Source organism: Lissotriton vulgaris, chromosome 2_1, assembly GCF_964263255.1.
Source record: "Lissotriton vulgaris chromosome 2_1, aLisVul1.2, whole genome shotgun sequence".
Taxonomy (NCBI): domain Eukaryota; kingdom Metazoa; phylum Chordata; class Amphibia; order Caudata; family Salamandridae; genus Lissotriton; species Lissotriton vulgaris.
The window spans coordinates 392,720,580-392,736,667 of NC_141687.1; the positions used below are offsets into that span (position 1 = coordinate 392,720,580).

At 45.6% G+C, this 16,088-nt stretch overlaps 1 protein-coding gene across 1 annotated transcript in view; it reads left to right on the forward strand.

The window, feature by feature from the left end:
- LOC147730437 (caspase-8-like) overlaps positions 1–16,088 on the forward strand; it is a 199,637-nt gene that overhangs the window by 55,653 nt on the left and 127,896 nt on the right. The gene's annotated exons all lie outside the window — the stretch shown is intronic.

Consider the following 16,088-nt stretch of genomic DNA (forward strand, 5'->3'; position numbering starts at 1 on the left):
CCTTTAATAACCCCAACAACATTCCTAGGGGGTCAAGAGGGGGATACCTTGCCCCCTTTCATTAAATTCCCCCTTAGTTTTTCACCTTTTCTTCTCTCTCGATCCTACCGAGAGACAAGATGGCGGCCGCTCCGGACTGTCACGCAGCAAAAAAAAAAAAAAGCTCACGCACAGCCGCTGGAAGAGATGTATCAACATATATCAGCCTCCTCAGCCACCCTCAGAAAACATAGGGGATTAGGATACGTCTCCCGCACCCACTTATAACTAGTAATTTAATTAACGAAGCACAAAATGGCGAATTCCCGTTTCGCTACCAGTTCGCGGCCGCGCTTCTACCGTGAAAAATCATTTTTTTTTTATTTTCCCCACGGGACCCTTTAATAACCCCAACAACATTCCTAGGGGGTCAAGAGGGGGATACCTTGCCCCCTTTCATTAAATTCCCCTTTCGTTTTCCACCTCTTCTTCTCTCTCCATCCTACCGAGAGACAAGATGGCGTCCGCTCCGGACTGTTTAGAATGTTGACAGACACCGGAGAGCCAATCAGCTTTCTGCGCGCAAAGTTCCGATAAGCGAAAAGTAAGCGGACCGGATCGCTGCCCAGAGCGCTGTTACAGATATATATCTTGGTTTGAACGTTAATTTCTCAAAAACTACTGGAGCACATATATTGAGACCTAGCAAAGGCACATCGGGCTAACAGTCCCTACAATTTTGCCAAGTTTCGTGCAAATCCATTCAGCCGTTCGAGCTAAAAGTGAGTCCAACCGCCCTATGGAAATTAACATGGGAAAAACGCGTTTTGGGACCCCCCTTTTTTCTCGGCCCCCCCTTGACGAAACCCCCCCAAATTTTTAGGGGCTGCTCAGAAACAAAATGTGCCATTTTCCTGAAAATTTCAGCCGATTCCGTCCACAAACGCCAAAGTTATTAGACATAGAATTTTCAAAAGTCCCATAGAGAAAAAATTCTAACTATATATACCTACTGGCTATCGCCAGTAGGTAATATATATATATATATATATATATATCTATATATATATATATATATATATATATATATATATATATATATATATATATCTAGCATCCAGACTCCCTCTTACTCAAGAAAGAGAGTGACACAGCTCCGGGGGAATAAGTACAGATTTATTGATGTTCTTGCACTGGCAATAATGTCCCTGAAACGCTGGGCAGACGCGTTTCAGCCATCCATTGGCCTCATCAGTGCCCGTCTCAGCTGCCTTCTCGCTGTTTCCGGGGGTCCGTTGTGGTGATGTTTAAACCTGTGACCACTCTGGATCATGTGATCACTGGCTGAAACGCGTGGATGGCTGAAACGCGTCCAGAGTAAGAGGGAATCTGGATGCTGTGTTTTACCAGCTTGCAGGTGCTGGTTTTGTGACACGCCCTCTCTGTCTGGAGCTGCGCGTTTTACCTGCAATCTTGGGAGGATATATATATATATATATATATATATATATATATATATATATATATATATATATATATATACAACCAAATACTCCTCCAGTCAAGAAAAGAGATCCGGGCCACTTGGAGATGCAAAGCGTGTTTTATTTTCAATGGCTTTGAAATGTCCAAAAGGTCGCCGTAATTCACTCTGCCTCCCACGCAGAACAACGAAGAAAGCGAGACCACAAGATAAGTGCAGTTTCTCAGTGCAATTTAATTTCATGCCAAAGTTACAGCCTGCAATTCCGCCATATATATATATATATATATATATATATATATATATATATATATATATATATATATATATATATATATATATATATATATATATATATATATTAATTCCAGTCTCCCGTCTCAGGGAGTTAATTCCTCGTGGACACAAATTTTTTGCACATTTAGGGACATGTATTTTTTTGTGTTACATGTCCCACAAATCCTGTGTAGCGAACAGGAAATGATGTAACATAGGAGCACTTCCACGTTATTTAAAAATGTAAAATATGTTGATGCAGTTTACCTGTGAGCAAGGTCTCCGTAGAGACCGAAACGTGTAAGGTGTTGCTGGCTTGCTGAAAATACGAGAAAATAAACTGGATTGATATACAAAACGTGTGGTATATTTCCGAAAAAGAATCTCGAGAGTGCACGAGGAATTAACTCCCTGAGACGGGAGACTGGAATTAATTTTACGCGGCTGATCCTGCCGCCCCTCGCGTGCACCGCCACAGAGCACCCGGAAGCCTAAGACCTGGATCGATTGGGAGGCATATATATATATAACAAGGGCACTCGTGCTCGAAACGCGTCGCTGGAAATGGCTTGTGAAATGAAATAAAGAAAATATGCTTGCTAAATTGGTGGTCCGTTTTTCCTTCCTGTGGTTGGCGTGGAGGCTTTGACCGCATTCGCAGATCCGGAGAGAGGGAAATCTGTGTTCTCATATATATATATATATATATATATATATATATATATATATATATATATATATATATATATATATATATATATATATATATATATATGATGGCAGGTTGTGGGAGCACAGAAGCAGAAAATAAAAATAACTAAATCGAAGCAACTGGAGTTCGTGTGTCTCTCCATCGCCGTTTGGAGGTTGGGGAGTCTGTGGATTTCGTATATATATATATATATATGCACGAATGCAGCTCTCTCACCAAACCAGCGCAGCGCAGCAGCCGCCACAGCAATGATGGAAAAGAAAGCCACGCCACTCCAACGTCCGTTATGGGCTAAAAACGATTTATTAAGCGCTCAAGGCCACCAGATCTTACGCGTTTCGGGCGTCCGCCCTTGTTCACAGATAGTTAGTCAGTAAGTTCACAATGGCTTAAGTACAAAAAGTTTTTCCCGGGCATTTTTTTCTTCACAACCACGTGATGAATTGACATAAAAGACACACTACCTAGCTTAGGCTGAGGCAGTCTTTCCTCTAAAACAGTGCCATGATGGATATATACATAAGTAGAATAACAACATGAATGCGTTTTTTAAAATCACAATCAAAATACAATTCATTTTATAAGTAAAAAAATAAATATATTGTAATCTATAAAAATATATATACATTTTTATAAAAAACATGTAATTTGAGACACTGTGCAAATATCGCAATTTTCGTAGTCGTAGCAATTGGTCACTGGTACATAAATGGCATATTATGTACAAGGAGAAAATAATGTCAAATCATTAAAATCTAATGCCAGTATGTGACACCAATGCAGTCTCAAATCTATCTGACAATGGATTTGTCCGATGTATATATATATTATCCAGCAAGAACCTCTCAAGAAGGAACAGGAGCACTCAGCAGGTTCATATTCATTCATATATTTTCGGCAGACGCATGCCGACAAAAATTTGTTTTTATCAATGCCATGATCCATGAATGTTCATACAATCGTTCTTTATATGATTCCACTCTCACTCTCATTGGTTGAATTTAGTCCAATAAAATGTAACTACATTCACCGATCAAATGCAGGCCGAAATCGTGCCAGTCACTGTTCGAAGGCCTTTGAGTAAGTATTTTCAAGGCATTTCCTACAAGTCCCATAATGCCATTTGGGTGCATGCTGGTTTAATAAAGAACATCCCCTGGAGCGATTTCACTATTAAAATGAATATTTCAGTTACCTTCATCCTGCTGTGTTTGCCATATCAGGAGTGCCATGATTCCTAGAGTGCTTATTTAGTAATTTCACTCTCCATTGTAGTAATGTTGACATTGTGTCATGGACATGTCTCGCTGTCTCAGCACACAGCGGTTCCAGCCATACATAATTTATTTCCACCAAAGCCAGATTTTGGCTGAACAACTGTACGAACATTCATGGATCATGGCATTGATAAAGTCAGCTTTTTGTCGAAATGCATCTGCTGAAAATAAAGGCATGAATATGAACCTGCTGAGTGCTCTTGTTCCCTCTTACAAAAAGAAATATGAACTTATAAAGCCAAAGGGCTAGTGCCCAACACCAGCCTTATTGGCTTTGCTAATGCTTGTTTGTTTTTGTTTATTGTGCATTTTCACCATTGTACCATGCAGCCAGATAGACCTCTGTTTTTATGGCCAACCACAGTTCTCATTGGGTTTATACTTATTTAAAAGCCATAGTTTTCCACTTCACTACAACGTTAGGGCACCCAATGCACTAGGTACTAATGTATCCCCAGACACTTCTATTTCTATTTATTTACGACTCCGGAGTACACGTTCAATACAGTTTGTTGCTATTTCAGTAAGTAGTTCACTATTTCCCGCCCAAGGGGACTGCTGTATTACTGTAACTGGCACCTGGTCAGAAATCAAGCTTCCCATTAATAAGTGCACTACATACATACGAGGGTCTCAAGGTGCTGGTGGGGAGGGCGCTTCTGATCGAACAGCCAGGTCTTGAGTATCCTCCTGAAGGTCAACAAGTCTTGGGGCTGTCGTATGCTCAGTGGGAGGGTGTTCCATGTCTTGGCGGCGAGGTGGGAAAAGGATCTTCCACCCGTGGTTGTTCTTCGGATGCGCAGGACGCTACAGAGTGCGAGGTCGGCAGAGCGTAGCTGGCGGTTGGGGATGTAGAAGGAGAGCCGTCTGTTGAGGTAGGCTTGGCCGGTCTTGTGGAGTGCCTTGTGTGCATTGGTGAGGAGTTTGAAGGATATCCTCTTGTTGACGTGGAGCCAGTGCAGGTTTCTCAGGTGGGGGGTGATGTGGCCGTGGCGTGGTACATCGAGGATCAGTCGTACCAAGGCGTTTTGGATGCGTTGTAGTCGTTTGATGAGCTTGGTCGGGGCTCCCGCGTAGAGGGCATTTCAGTAGTCGAGTCTGCTGCTGACGAGGGCCTCGGTGACTGTCTTTCTTGTATCTGTCGGGATCCATCTGTAGATCTTGCGGAGCATTCGGAGGGTATTGAAGCAGGAAGAGGAGACAGCGTTGACTTGCTTGGTCATTGAGAGCGTTGAGTTGAGGATGATTCCCAGGTTGCGTGCGTGGTCGGTGGGTGTCAGGGCTGCCCCCAGTGCCGTCGGCCACCAGGAGTCGTCCCAGGCTGAAGGGTTGGAGCCAAGGATGAGGACGTCTGTCTTGTCCCAGTTTAGCTTCAGAAGGCTGGTCTTCATCCAGTCTGTGACGGCCTTCATTCCTTCGTGCAGGTTGACTTTGGCGGTGATGGGGTCCTTGGTGAGGGAGAGGATCAGCTGAGTGTCATCGGCGTAGGAGATTATGTTGAGGTTGTGCTGTCGGGCTACATGTGCGAGCGGGGCCATGTACATGTTGAACGGCGTCGGGCAGAGGGAGGATCCCTGGGGTACACCGCAGATGATCTTGGAGGCTTTGGAACGGAATGGGGGAGGCGGCTGCTCTGGGTTCTGCCGGAGAGGAAGGACGTGGTCCAATCCAGAGCCTTGTCTCGGATCCCTGCGGCGTAGAGGCGTGCTCGTAGTGTGCGGTGGCAGACAGTGTCGAAGGCGGCAGAGAGGTCTAGGAGGATGAGTGCTACGGTCTCGCTGTTGTCCAGCAGGGTCCTGATGTCGTCGGTGGGTGGCGATGAGGGCAGTCTCTGTGCTTTGGTTGCTGCGGAACCCTGACTGGGAAGGGTCCAGGATCTGTTTTTTTCAAGGTATCGGGTTACCTGTCTGTTGACGGTTTTCTCGATGACCTTGGTCGGGAAGAGGAGCAGAGAGATGGGCCTGAAGTTCTTGAGGTCTCTTGGGTCTGCATTAGGTTTTTTGAGTAGGGCGTTGATCTGGCGTGTTTCCAGAACTCAGGGAAGGTTGCGGTCTCGATGGAGAGATTGATGACGTTGTGCAGGTGGGGTGCGATGGAGCTGCTTGCTCTGTTTAAGAAATGGTGCCTGTATGGGTCTGACGGAGAGCCGGAGTGGATTGTGCGCATGGTCTTGATGGTGTCATCGATGCTCACGCTGGCCCAGGCTAGCATGGGGCCGTGGTCAATGGTGTCTGGAGGGTCTGTTGTGTTGCTGTCTGTTGGGGCTGTCTGGGTGTTGAAGCTGTCGTGGATGTCTACTATCTTGCGGTGGAAGAAGGTGGCGAGGGAGTATCACAGGGCTTGCGACGGCTGGATGTCGTTGGTGTTGGAGCTGGGGTTGGAGAGTTCCTTCATGATGTGGAAGAGCTCCTTGCTATTGTGTGCGTTGTTGTCAAGGCGGTCTTTGAAGGAGGTCCTCTTGGCCGCCCTGATGAGGTGGTGGTGGTTACGGATGGCGTCCTTGTGTGCTGTGTGGCTGTCCGGAGTTTGTTCATTGTGCCATTTCATCTCAAGTTTCTGGCAGGCTTGCTTGGAGGCTGGGAGTTCTGGGGTGAACCAGCTGGCCCTCTGGGGTGAACCAGCTGGCTCTCTTGCTGGTGTCTCTGTGGGGGGGTTTCTTCAGCGGGGTGAGTTTGTTGGTGCAGTCCTCGATCCAGCATCTGAGGCTGTGGGCAGCGTCGTCGGTGTTGGAGGGTTCAGTGGGTGGGCTGAGAGCAAGGTTTGTATGTAGTTGGTCTTCGGTGATTTTGCTCCAGCAGCGGCGGGGGATCTGTTGGGTGCGGTGGTGTATTTCTGGAAGGCAAAGTGGATGCAACGGTAGTCGGTCCAGAGGAGTTCGGTGGTGTGGCTGACGGAGACGTGCAGGCTTGAGGAGATGACGGGGTCGAGCGTGTGTCTGGCGGAGTGGGTGGCATTGTGACGAGTTGCTTCAGTCCGAGGTTGGCGAGGTTATCGATCAGGGGTGTGGAGTTGTTGTCGTTGTTGTTCTCAAGGTGAAAGTTCTGGTCTCCGAGGAGGATGTAGTCGGTGGAGGTCAAGACGTGCGTGCTGATCAAGTCGGTGATGGAGTCGCTGAACTGGAGCGGAGTCCAAGGGGTTGGTAGATGAGGGTGCCTCTGAGGGCATTGTAATTCGCCCCACAGTATAATCTCCGTTTATTTCTGAAATTGTGGTAAATATAGAAACTGTAAGAGCTTTGTAGGAAAGTATAAACAAGACAATACCTTCTTTGTTGAGAGGACCAGCGAAAGTATTGCATCATTTTCAATTTGGAAATGCATGTGTTCGGCGGTGCTGAGCCTGTCGTTGGTGCTAGTTGATTACCCCTCATGAGGCACTGAAGTGCTTAACGGCGAGTAGCATGCTACTCCAGAACTCAAAGTTAGAGGTTACTCCAGTGATAAACAGTTACTACTAGTAATTGGGATACTCCTTGTTCTCTTAAAGAAAACTATTACATGCATTTATTCAAGTTTCCTTGTGGTACCTTAATAAGTTTGATGTGATCTTTAAAAATGGCCTATGTGAAAAGCATATGGTTGATGGAATGAAAAGATATATTGTTAGGAATATGGTTCCAAAGGGATATTAAGGCAAATTTATATGTGACTTACAATACTCTATATACTCAGGAGCAGTGCAGAGGATGAAAGGGAAGGAGGTGGTCATTTTTAAAGACATAAAGGAGGGAAAATTGAAAGTTTAAGCAGGGCCACAGGAAATATGCGATTGTGCAACCTCAGTGTTTTCCATATAATAATGGATTTGAGGCATTTGCCACAAAATCTGCTGCATATTTTGCAGATTTTAACATAAACAAAATGTGTTTCTAGCTAAAACGAATCAAAAGTTACTAAAAACATGGTGGCAGTTTTGCTACACACTAGAATGTTATTTGCAAAAGCTGACTGATAATCTTTCAGTTGCTTATTGCTGAAGTTGCGTGGTAGCTATAGATGAAATCTTTTCCCAAACAGCATTACCATATGTAAAAATTACTAAATAATGAAGTAATGCTTTCACAAAATGTACCATATATTGATGCATAATTTACCTTTTCAATCAACCCTGTTGCATAATTTGGTCCTCCTCTGCCACGTTCTTCCAGTGGCCCTGAATTTAAGTCAAGGTACATTTTTGATGCAGGGTATTAGGAGTATAGCTATGCTATCTGTGGGTGTACACCTGTAGAATGCACTTTTCTTGTCTTCATGCGTCTACCAGGCCTGAGCCAATTACTGTTTACATGAGAATTGCAGGACTTCTTTGGTAGGGTTGATATCAGGTAATTTCGTACACATACCTAGGGTTAGGTTCACCCCTAGTATGTAGATCTTGTTACTAAACCTTGGCTTGATTAAAGAAGAAATTAGTCATTTCATTTCATTTCATAAACTTTTATTCGATTATAAAAATTTGCATAATCATAAAAAGTACAAATTTATAAAAAATCATCAGGTTATACAAAAATACACATATTGCGGTTTATAAAACAATGCCCTTGCGAGTTTTTAGTACTTTTTTTAAGAAAGTCACTGTCATTTTAGCTTCATGCGGGTTTACCGGTGACTGAAGATAGGCAAGAGCTGGGTACGTGGTTCTAAGGCCACTTGAACGAAGGAGAGGAAGGATCCATTTTTTCCTGGCTTCTCTATAGAATTTGCAGAACAGTGTGACATGGACCGTGGATTGTTTAGAGACTCCATCACACGGACAGCAGGTCATGTCCCGAGACCAGTTATGCTGTTCCGGGAATGAAACCAAGCGAAAGAAGAGATCGAATCGGAGCCTTGTCAATAGATATTTTTCATAGTTCGAAAGAAAGAACGTCAAGTAGGGCTGTGTCAGTTTCTCTGATTGCAATGGGCAGATCTTCCCGTTTTGTGCTTTTACGATCTCTGCCTGATTGCGAAGTTCTCTCAGATGACCCATACATAGTTCTTTGAGTTGTTTCTTTGAAATATCCTCTATTGAAGGTGGGTCTAAGAAGTATTGCTCCCGATCGAGATCTTGGAAGAATTTAGAGATGTAATTGAGCCAGGGTATTTTTCTCCAGTGGACAAGGCTGAGGCAATCGGTGATGAGAGAACGCGTTATGTGGCTTTCTGGATTGCACCATATGCGGTGCCATAAGATGAGGGGCTGGCAGCGTAGGGTGTCTGTCACAAATTCCATCCCTAGCTCCCGATGTGATGCTAGGATCGGAGAGCTTTGGGGAAGAGCCAGAACGTACTTGATGAAGGTGTTCTCCGTTACCTGTAGTTGGTTGATGTTTCCATGGCCCCAGATGCCTGCTCCATAGCTAGCCACGCTGTGGCATTTTGCATAGTACAGCGTTAGCAGTTCAGAGGGAGCTGGTTTGCCAAGTTTCCTGGAAAAGGCACATAGTGCTGATGTTGCTCGACAAAAGTTGAGGTTTCTGGCTTCAATGGCTTTGCGCCATGTCATTGAGTCGTCTACGAGTATACCCAGATAAGGATATACTGATGTTTTTTCCAACTTGGTATTGTTTATGTGTATGGGTTTTAGAGTTCCGTGTTTGGGGCCTATGATCATTGTAAATGTTTTCTTTGTATTTACTTTTAGACCCAGGGAGTCCATGAATGTCACATATTTGTTCAGCTGACGCTGGAGTTGGTTGGCTGTTCGGGCCAGGATGACCGAATCGTCGGCGTAGAGGAGGATGGGTATAGGGCGGCGTGCTATCTGTGGAAGATCCTGGCTCCCTGCCAACATGGCTTTTTCGATCCCGTTGGTATATAGATTGAATAGGAAGGGAGCCAGCACGCACCCTTGCCTTACTCCTCTTGTAATTTTGAAGGGACGTGATAGTTCGCCACCAATGCCAAAACGCACTCGGCCTTCTGCGTTGGTGTATAGACCCCGAAGAAAGGCCAATATAGATGGATCTACTCCGAGATTGGTCATGATATCCCACATCTTTGCGTGCTGAACACAATCAAAGGCCGAGCTTAGATCTACATATACCAGGTAGATTTTTCCTTCTTTTGCGCGTGTGTATTTTCCGGCCAGAAGGGTAAGGTTTAAGGCCTGCTCCACCGTTCCGAGCCCCTTCTGGAAGCCATATTGCAGGTCTGTGAGGATGTTGTTTTCCTGGGCCCAAGATTGTAATCGGTCCAGGAGTAATCGACCTGCAATTTTACCTGTGGAGTCCAGAAGGGAGATCGGCCGGTAGCACGCGGGATCGTTTCGGTCCCCTTTCTTAAATATTGGCACGAGGGTGGATGATGACCATGATGGGAGGAGACCGATTTTGGTGACTGCGGTCATTACCCGAGTTATTATTAGTGACCAATATTCGCTGTTATGTAAGAACAGGTCCATGGGTACCCCATCAGGGCCGGGAGCCTTGCCAGTTTTTGATGCTTTAATTGCTTTTCTGACCTCGTTGACAGTGAAGCATAAATCAATAGGGAGAAAACTGTTCTCTGCTTCGTCCTCGCCATCTTTTTGGGAAATGTCTTTTGTCGGGCCGAAGATTTTTTTAAAATGGTGGACCCAGTCGTTCTCAGTTATAGCTACATCGAGATGATGTGAATCGGTGTTATTGTCTAAAAAGGGTGATCTAATAACCTGCCAAAAAGTGATGCTGTCCTTTTTTAACGCACTCTCATGCAATTGGGACCATAGATCTTTCTTTATCTGGTACCTTCGGTTTTTCCTGGCGTTATTGTACGTTTTTCTTCGGACTGAGATTAATTGAACGTCTCTCGGTTTTTGTCGAAGGGCTTCTTTTAAGGATGTGAGGGCCTTTCTGCAATCTGAGTTGAACCATCTCTTTGTTTGGGGTTTTGGTTTATTTGCCGTGTGCTTAAATAATTCGTCTCTTATTGCCCCTTGGATGTTGTGAAAAGAGGCAATAATTTGTGCGGGGGAGGCCTCTGCGGACAGGCAGTCCCTTTGCCAGGGATACGTTTTTTCAAGTATCCTTTGCGAGATGACTTCGGGGTCGACTTTCGCCCATTTAATGGCGTATCCATTCTTCTTCTTTATTACTAAAGATTCTTGGTCAAGAGGGCTGGTTTTTGTTTTGTGAGAGCCTACTTCTTCTATGATAATCTCTGCACTTAGGGGATAGTGGTCGCTGATCGGGCTGGACCCTACTTTGTAGTTGTTTAGCGATCCTTTACAAGTGTTAGAGGCTAAAATGAAGTCAATGGTAGACATACAACCTCGCCCATGGAAGGTGGGTAGGAATTCCTGGGGCGGGACGACTAGTTCGTTTACGAAGTCAAGGTCCAGAGTGAATATGAGTTCGTTGAACTTATTTCCACTTTGAGTGTGCACAAAGTGAGGGATGGGGTTTCCGGATTCCGATTGCAGGCCACAGATTCCACTTTTGTGGCTTGGACATAGTGGATGGTTGAAATCGCCTCCCCAAATGAGTTTCATTGTCACGTTTGAGTTCGTGCTTTGTAATGTAGATATGTGGGTCACCATTTCGTCTAAGTAGGTGCAGCAGTCCTGAGTACCTGTGTTATTGTAATAGTTTATGAGTATGAATATATTTTTCGTTGCTGTGGTCTGGTGGGTAATTTGAATAATTTGAAAAATGGGTGTTTCTTTTGTTAACTTTACGGTGGCTGCTATGGTGTTTGAAAGGTAGATCATGAGCCCGCCTTTTGGTCTTCCCATTGGGCTTGGCGTTGCTTTAGTAAAAAATGTCTTGTATCCCACTAGATGGAGGGGGGATGTACGCCAAGTCTCTTGTAGGCACAAGATTTGGTAGCTGCCTACTACTTCCAGCCATTGAGGGCATGCTATTTTTCCAGTTAGGCCTGCGACATTCCAGAAGACTATGCCTATACTCGTGGCCTCTTTGTCTATCGAGGTAACGGATGCTGTATTAGGGTTGATAGGGATTTCTGCGGTTGGCAGTTGTTCGTTGGATGGTCTTCCTCTCGTGGCCAGTTCTACGGGGGGAGTGCGGGTCAGAGGGTTGTTTAAGTGGGTCTTTGGTGTCTCTGAGGTATCGTGCAAATTTGGTGGAACTATCAGATGTTTGTCAGAGACAAAGTGATGTGAGGCATCTGCTGCTGTATGGTAACTGGGTTCGACCGTGAATGGTCAATCGACCATATCGAGGCACTCAAATCGGTTTTGGGTCGGGAAACCCTGCCAGCCTTCGTATGCCGAGTAAGGTCTGTCCTGCCAGTATGGGACCTGGCCATCGACGTACCTGTCTCTTGGCCCCCCCCTGTCTAGATACTCGAATGTGTAATCCCTCTGGCTCCATGGTGTTTGACGCCATGGGTCCTGGTTACGCTGGGCTTTTGGGTGATGGTGCCATTCCCAGGGTGGGAAGTTGTGGTGTTGTTTGGCTGGGGGGTAGAAGAAAGAAAGGTGTCGGGCATCTATTCCCCCTTTTTTCTCAAGTTGTGGCCAGGCGCAGATGTGGTCTACCGTTGCGGGATCCCTGCATGTTACAATAATGCAGTCGCCGCGTATTGTTTTCTTTGTCTTTCCTATCCAAGCTACCCTACGTGCTGACGTGACCCCTCCCGATAGATGAGATTCAAGAGGTCTGTTTATACTGAGCCACTGCATGGCCTTGTTTTTAAGTGACCATGCAGTTTCTGGGATGTCCTCTACTAGCTCAGGTACTCCTGTTAGAACTATTGTAAAGGGCGTAGCTTCGGGAGGCAGATGGGCTGGGCGTCTAACTATGGGAAATTTTTTCGGGGTTGCTTCCGAAGGATTTTTTGATGCTTTTTGGGAAGGTGGTGGTTTCGCGGGCTGAGGATCGGGTTTCTCTGGAGGGACTCTACTGGAATCTGCGTTTTGCGTTGGACATGGGGTATGTGCGGTGACCTTGCCTGTAGTAGCTGCTTGCTGTGCTTTATGTTGCGCTGATTTCTCTTGCTGGGGAAGGGACGTGCTTGCAGCTAGTTTGGGTGTGGTGGACAGTGGGTTTAAGTTCTTCTGTACTATAGGTATTGCGTTTGGGATATTGACTACCTTCTGTGTGTGTTTTTGGTTTGCTTTTTTGGGTTGGTGTGAAATGGTTCGCTGACCCTTTACATCTATCCTAGTGTTTGTGTCTAGGAGGGTGGCCGATATTATTGTCAGTTGAGCTTCAAGGTTTCTGATGCTCAGCTGGATTGGTTTTAAATATTGATACAGTAAATCTTTGGTGGTGGTGAGCACTTGTGATGTAATTCTACAGGTCTTACATTGCTCTGATGTATTACTGTTGGAAATTGCCTTATGTGGAAGGATGGAATCGGGAATATACAGTGTGGTGTTGGAGGATGGGGGATTTAAATGGATCGTGGATGAACTGTGTGTTTTTCCACTAAGTGTTAGGCAGGTCTCAGATGTTATCCCGTCCCTCTCACTAAGCTGGGGCAAATTTTCGATGGTTTCGGTGTTTCCTTGGGTTTGGCGTCCCTCTAAATCAGGAGTTGCTTCCAGGTCTTCTGATGTTAGCGAGGGGTCCGACTCAGATTGCGTGACTGACAGGTCAACCACTGAAGGAACGGTGTTTAATTCTGTCGTTAGTAGAGACGCTGGGAGTGAGCTGTTTTGGGAAGTCAAGTTGATTGGGGATGCCGCGCTCGCTATGGCGCCGAGTGATGAGCGCTTGGCATTTGCGGTCATGAGGTCCATTGAGACTCTCTTTTCTATTATAGCTATACTTTGGTTTATTGTTTCGTTAACCCGTGATAGGAATAGATCAGTAGGACCTGTAACTTGTGCTACCTCCTGTGCGTGCTTGGATTTGGGTTTGGAGGCGCTTCTGGTTTTCGGCGGCATGCTTGTTTGTTGCTGGGTCGTCGGTCTTAGAGAGATGGCCCGGTCCGGTCTCTACCGGGCACGAACGGGCAACAACGGGCCCGCCCTTGGCCCGGGCTTAGCTCCGCGCTCAGCCCCGCGCGCGTCCCGCGTTGCGCGTCTCTATTGCTGCTAAAGTACTCCCAGGTATAGATATAAAGAACTCTTCGGTGGGGGCGGGCACTGGGAGGGGGCGCGGCTCGCCAGGGAAGAGGACACAGCTGAGGATGGTAGAAGCTGCTCCTCGCAGTCCCGGCTCGCGCCTCTCACCTCCTCTGCGGCCTCGCGCTGTTGACTCCGTACACCGGCTGATGACTCCAAATGAATTCAGGTAACTGCTACTCCAGTAGCACAGGCAGGATTTGGGCAGTGAAAGCAAACTCCTCTCAGCGAGCGGCACCCGCGAAGCGGGGGCCGCGAGGAGTGAAGAACTCTTCGGTGGGGGCGGGCACTGGGAGGGGGCGCGGCTCGCCAGGGAAGAGGACACAGCTGAGGATGGTAGAAGCTGCTCCTCGCAGTCCCGGGGCCGCGCCTCTCACCTCCTCTGCGGCCTCGCGCTGTTGACTCCGTACACCGGCTGATGACTCCAAATGAATTCAGGTAACTGCTACTCCAGTAGCACAGGCAGGATTTGGGCAGTGAAAGCAAACTCCTCTCAGCGAGCGGCTCCCGCGAAGCGGGGGCCGCGAGGAGTAAAGAACTCTTCGGTGGGGGCGGGCACTGGGAGGGGGCGCGGCTCGCCAGGGAAGAGGACACAGCTGAGGATGGTAGAAGCTGCTCCTCGCAGTCCCGGGGCCGCGCCTCTCACCTCCTCTGCGGCCTCGCGCTGTTGACTCCGTACACCGGCTGATGACTCCAAATGAATTCAGGTAACTGCTACTCCAGTAGCACAGGCAGGATTTGGGCAGTGAAGAAATTAGTCATAAACACCTGCCCTGGGTTTGGGAACATAAGGAGGAAATTGCTGTTTGTTAAAAGTAATAAATACCATTATTTATTAATTCAAATAGCAACATCTAGAGTACAAAAGAGTTGACTATAGCCTTATATCTGCTGCTGAGGGCTATACCGGTTGTTAAAGGCCCTGAACCCGAGTTATAGGCCTGAGCTGTAGGCGAGGACCTATAATGAGGCAGAGTGTATTTTAGCAATTGGTATAGTACAAGGCAGAAGGGCTATAAGGTATTCAATATGCTGTAAGAACGGGGTTCCAGTCGCGCTCTCAGTTCTCTCCACAAAACCGCCAATACTCCAAAATTTAGGGGCCAGCGACTTGCTAAAAGGACATTGACTGGCATTCCATTAATTCTACTTCATCAAGGCGTATCTGTTGTATCAAGGTAGTTGTCATTGGCAAAATATGATGATATAGTCTGTGTAGCTTGGGTGCTAGGGGGGACGAGGTAAAGTAATTCAAGTTTAATAGTTTGCACATGCTACACTTGTTATTGCAAATGAAAAAGGAAAAATTAGGGTCGCCATAATAAGAAAATTTAACAGATGCCTATATGCACTATATTGAATGTAATGATTCTGATGATACTTGACTGAAATGCCTTACAATATGGTGTGACAATTGTTACTTCTTAGCTTGTCAGGGATAAACTGCAGCATACTTAAGTGTGTCTCGGAAATGTTTTCTTTGAATTGAAATCCCAGTAAGAGAACCAAGGTTCAAAATAAAAAGTAAGATAGTAATGTTCTTGAAGCCGCGATTTATGTGTGACTTGCGTGCCACAGGATTGAATGCTGCTAGAGCTGACTTTAATTTTCCCATGCAATATTATCAATTTATATTAAATGCCTAAATAAAAATCTCTATGTCATGAGTAGTATATGTGTAAATGACCATATTGTTCTATTATTTATGCAAAGTCTCGAGTATGTATGTTAAATCAAGGATATATCACATTCTTTTTTCCTAGAGTCTTGCGGATGTCTTTGAAATCTCTTTTGCCTGAAAAAATAATTGTTTTTCTTTTTTAAGAACTGTCTTTTGTATCTGCCTCTAATATGTTTTAGCAAATCTCCGTGCCTTTAAGAAATAAGCTCAAATCCTTCAGAAAGTTTTGTCTAGTATTTTACCTACATACCCAGATAACCAGGAAAGATCTCTTTGTCCTATATTTTGGTCCACATATACCTTTTAAATAAAAGTATAATGCAGCGCGCTGCCATTGTGAAACATCAAAGAGATTGGGCACATGAAAACGTCCTGTTATATTATTTTTTTTAAAGCGGCTGTGGGCGGAGCTAAGGATTTCCTGTGAACACGAACATCCTTATTCAAGAGCTCACCTTGAGATGATCTTGACTTTTATAATCCTCACATTAACCTTGGTGTTGCCTACAATGGCCATTCCCTTGTGTTACTTTGTCAGAGGCAATGACACTAGTTCAAAAAAAGATGGATATAGAAAGAAAGTGCGGTTAGCGGATGGGATCAGAACATAGTTCAAGACAGTTACCCGCAAAGAGAGACACAAACAAGAGCAAAGGGTGAGAAGTCTAGGATAGGCATTAAGCA